The sequence below is a fragment of the Fukomys damarensis genome, unplaced genomic scaffold, assembly GCF_012274545.1.
Source record: "Fukomys damarensis isolate Sample0158 unplaced genomic scaffold, DMR_v1.0_HiC HiC_scaffold_30, whole genome shotgun sequence".
Taxonomy (NCBI): domain Eukaryota; kingdom Metazoa; phylum Chordata; class Mammalia; order Rodentia; family Bathyergidae; genus Fukomys; species Fukomys damarensis.
This window is the reverse complement of record NW_022900942.1, coordinates 4295025-4299377: the sequence shown is the minus strand read 5'-3', so window position 1 is coordinate 4299377 and position 4353 is coordinate 4295025.

Here is a 4353-nt window from a genome sequence, read left to right as displayed (position 1 = left end):
CCCCACGTCTGGGTCCGGCGACGGCGGGGTCGGGGGAGACAGAAGGGATCAGCAAGGTAGCGTCGCAGAAGAGACACCACCACCGCCTTGCGCCGCCGACAGAACTGCGTACCTCGTCCGCGCGCCGCCTTCAAATAGCCGGTCCAGTTCTCCGGCCAATCACCGCCAACGCTCCCCGGGCAGCGCGAGCATGCTACCAGCCAATCCTGAGGCTCAAGCCCGAGCGCGCCCAGACTCTGCAGACCAATTAGAGAAGCTCCCTCTTTACGTCGTGCGAGAGAGGCGGGACCATCTCTCGCTCTCAGCGTGTACGTCAGGAACCAATCCCCAGCGTCTCCGACTCGGAAGTCCAGGCTGGGGTGGGCGGAGTCAAAACGCGGAAAGTCTCTTGACCAATCCCAAGGGTTCCCGCACTGGCATGGCCCTCCTTTCTTCCCGCCCTCCGGGGAGGTGCTTCCCACAGAGAGCAGCTCCGCTAACTGCCGAGCGGGGGCGCAGAGCGCTCGCTGAGGAGGGCAGGAAGGGAGGTACCGCGCCCACGGTGATTGGCAAGCGAGATTGGGGCGGGGATAAAGTGGGTTTCTTAGCGATGATTGGTTTGGTTGGCTTCAAGCGAGGAAGGCTTGGCTAGAGATTCGTCAAAGAGGAGAGGAAGTTGTGCGTCAGCGCAATGGGTGTGAGAAGGAAGGAGGAGCGTTGGCATCCTGGCCGTCAGGCGGCAGGTGAGAGTCACCGTTACCCTCTGGGAGTGATGCCGGCGCCTCGCCTCACGATCCCGTCGTGAATGTTGCGAACGTTTATTTGTCCGCTGAGGGTAGGCGGAGCAGCTAGGCTGGTTCGAATCCCGCTGTGGTTCAGTCGAGGGACATCGCGAGATTTCACGTGGCCGGTGCAGAAGTAGGAGTTCGAGTCCTGACCTTGCCCCTGAGTCTGGAAACCGCCCAGTGGAGAACACACAGGGCCACACGCCTGGCAGTCCAGGTGTTTGGTAATCACGTTGGGTTTCTTTGAGAGGGGAGGCGCCTTTTTTTGAGTCAGGGTCTCTGGTCCACAACTCGGTGGTTTGTAGCCTCTATGTGGTCCTCCCTCAGCCTCCCGAGTGCGGGATGAGCCGCAGCACCCGGCTCTACTGAACTCTTTTTTGTTTTTTAAGTGTTGGGTTTGGAATTCAGGGCCTCACACGTGCTAGGCTCAGCTATGGAGCAGCACTCCCAACTCACATTCTTTTAAAAGTTAAGATAACCAGGTGAAATTATGATTTGCATTGCTGGGGATGGAACTCAATCTGAGACGTGCATTTTCAATCTGAGACAAGCATTTTGCCACTGAGCGCTGTCCCTGGCCAGAAATTAATTTGAATAATACATTTTGCCCAGTAGAACCAAAATACTTTTTCAGCATAGTATCAGTATTTTTTAAAAAAGTAAAAAGAGCCAGGCATGGTGGCACAAGCCTGTAATCCCAGCACTCAGGAGGATTGGCAGGAGTTCAAGGCCTGAACTACGTAATGAAAAGCTATCTCAGAAACCCAAAAGACAAGGGCCGGGGATTTAGCTCAGCGGTTCGGTGGCCTGCCTTGCAAGCAAGCGCAAGGATCCGAGTTCAATCCCCGGTACAAAAAAAAAAACCAAAGCTAAAAAAATCAAAAGACATATAAAAGTAAAGATCTGGGCATGGTAGCGTACACCTGTAATCTCAGCACTCAGGAGACTGAGCTTCATAGGGAAACCTTGTCTCATACACAAAGCAGTAGTTGGCTGCACACATCTGTCATCCTAGCACTCTGGGAGGCTGAGGCAGAAGGATGGAAAGTTGGAGCACAACCTGGACGAGTTAGTGATTCAGTGAGACCCTGTCTCAAAAATTAATGAGATGAGGTTGTAGTTCAGTACAAAGGCACAGAGTTCAATCCCCAGTACTAAAACCCAAAAATCCTCAAAAAAGATTTTTATATATTTTTTACCCAATGGGAAGTCTTTCAGATCTTGCATAATCTATGATTGTACATATGAATCTCCACTTTCATTTTTTAAATATATATTTTGGAGAAAAGTTCTCACTGTGTAGTCCAGCCTGCCTTCAAAGTCATGGAGATCCACCTGCCTCAGCCTCCCAAGTGCTGGGATCACAGGTGGGTGCCACTTGTGTGCACTTTGCCCAGAAAAAGTCTCCACTTTCATTGAAAGTAGTTGACCTGGCTTCTAGTGCTTCTGAAAATCTACAGTTGGAAATGTAAGCTGTTGCTAGTATATTCCCAATACATATGATCAAGTCACATATGGGTTTTTTTACAGTTTGAATTAAGTACAATCACAAATTCCATTTCAGTGGTATTTAATTAGAATAAAATACAGCTGAAAGTCCCATTTTACTTTTGTACTAGCCTCAGTCACAATTCCCTGTGACAAGAGGCTACTGTGTTGTGGGAGGGAAGATAGGAAAGATTCATCAGGTCATAGCCAGGATGAGAACTCTGCCCACAAGTAAACCCCTGCACGTCGTTTCCTGTTAGCCACTCAGCCCCAACTTCAAACTAGTTGAACTAACCTTTTCTGTACATATCTATCAGGCAACTCCTAGTGTAAAAGTTCTGCCCCAAACCTCCCAGCATGGTGGCATATGCCTGTCATCCTAGCACTTGGGAGGCTGAGGCAGGAAGATTGCCATGAGTTCAAGGCCAGCCTGTGTGCTACACTAGTGAGTTCAAAGCCAGCCTGGACTGCATAGTGAGACCCCGTTTTAAAAAGGCACAGACTTCTTGCAGCTCTTGGCATGGTTGCTGCCTTGTCATTAGGCCTCTCTGGTCCAAGATCCCATCCTTAGCCTTCTCCCAGTGTCCCCTGAGCCTCGTCCAGATCTGACCCACCTCGTTCTCACCTGGTCACCTCTGTGGCCTTACTAGTCGTAAGACTTTTTTGTGCCAGGCATTTTTTATAGCATTTCATATCTGCATCTCACATTAAGTTTAAAAGACTGTCTTTTGGCTGTTAAAAAAAATATTTTTCAGGCCAGAGATTTAGCTCAGTGTTTCAGCCATCTGCCTTTCAAGCACAAGGTCTTCAGTTCCATCCCCAGTACAAAAAAAAAAAAAAAAAAAAATCTTTCTTTTGCAGTAGGCTGAAAGAAGATTCACATTTATAATTGACTTGATTTCTTAGCAATCTTAGACATATTTGGAAACTTTTGTGATCAAGGCAATCTATTTCCAAATTATTTTCAAGTAGAATTTGACTGTTTATGTATATTAAATTTAATGATGAATGAAACTATCATAGTATGTTTTTTAGCCATTTAAACATTCATTCGTTCTAGCAAGGTGTGGTGTTACACCTCAGGAGGCTGAGGCAGGAGGGTCTCTGAATTTGAGGCCTGAGCTACATAGTGAGATCCTGTCTTTAAAAAACAAAACAAGGACCGGGGATTTGGCTCAGTGATTCCGCCACCTGCCTTGTAAGTGCAAGGGCCTGAGTTTGAGCCCCAATGCCAAAAACAAACAAAACCTATAGTCCCAACACTAGGGAGGCTGGGGCAGAAGGTTCTTGGTGAGTTCAAGGCCAGCCTGGGCTACATAGCAAGACCCTGGCTCAGCCCTGCCCCCTGGAATTATTCATTGTAAATTTGCAGTTTTACTTTTGTTTTTTTGTTTGTTTGTTTGTTTGTTTGAGACAGGGTCTCACTGTGTAGTTGTGACTGACCTGGAACTCACTATGTAGTCCAGGCTGGTCTTGAACTCACAGTGATCCTCCTGCCTCAGCCTCCTGAGTGCTGGGATTACAGGCCTGCGCCATCACGCCTGGCTGTGGTTACTTTTGTATTATGGAATTTCCCCCAGTTTGTTCCCTTTTATACCACCTGAAAAGTTTATCAGCCCAAGCATTAGGTGTGTGGTGCTGTTCATAATGCGTTCTTCATGCAACTAGCTAAAATAATCTTCAGCTGTAAACCAGTCATATCATTACTCTGCTTAAAACCTTCAAGGGTTACTCTATTTAGGAAGATCTTAGGAGCCCTGCTTAGTGGCCTTGGCTCACCTCTCAGGCCTGCCCTGCTGTCCTTATCTCCATTCTGTCAGCACACAAGTCCCTTCCTGCCGAAGAGCTTTGCAGCTGCTGTCCCCTCTGCCTAGAATGTCCCTCCCTCTCCTCGTGACTCAGCTCATCTGTCCCTCTCATGGACGCCATCCCAGGTGACCATACTTTCTTTATTGTGTTTTTTAGACAAAGTCTCACTGTGTAGCCCAGGCTGGCCTGACCTTGTGGTGATCCTCCTGCTTCAGCCTCCCTAGTACTGGGATGGCAGGTGTGCACCACCATGCCTAGCTAGTATCCTTCTTCTTAAGTACTCCTTGAGGTG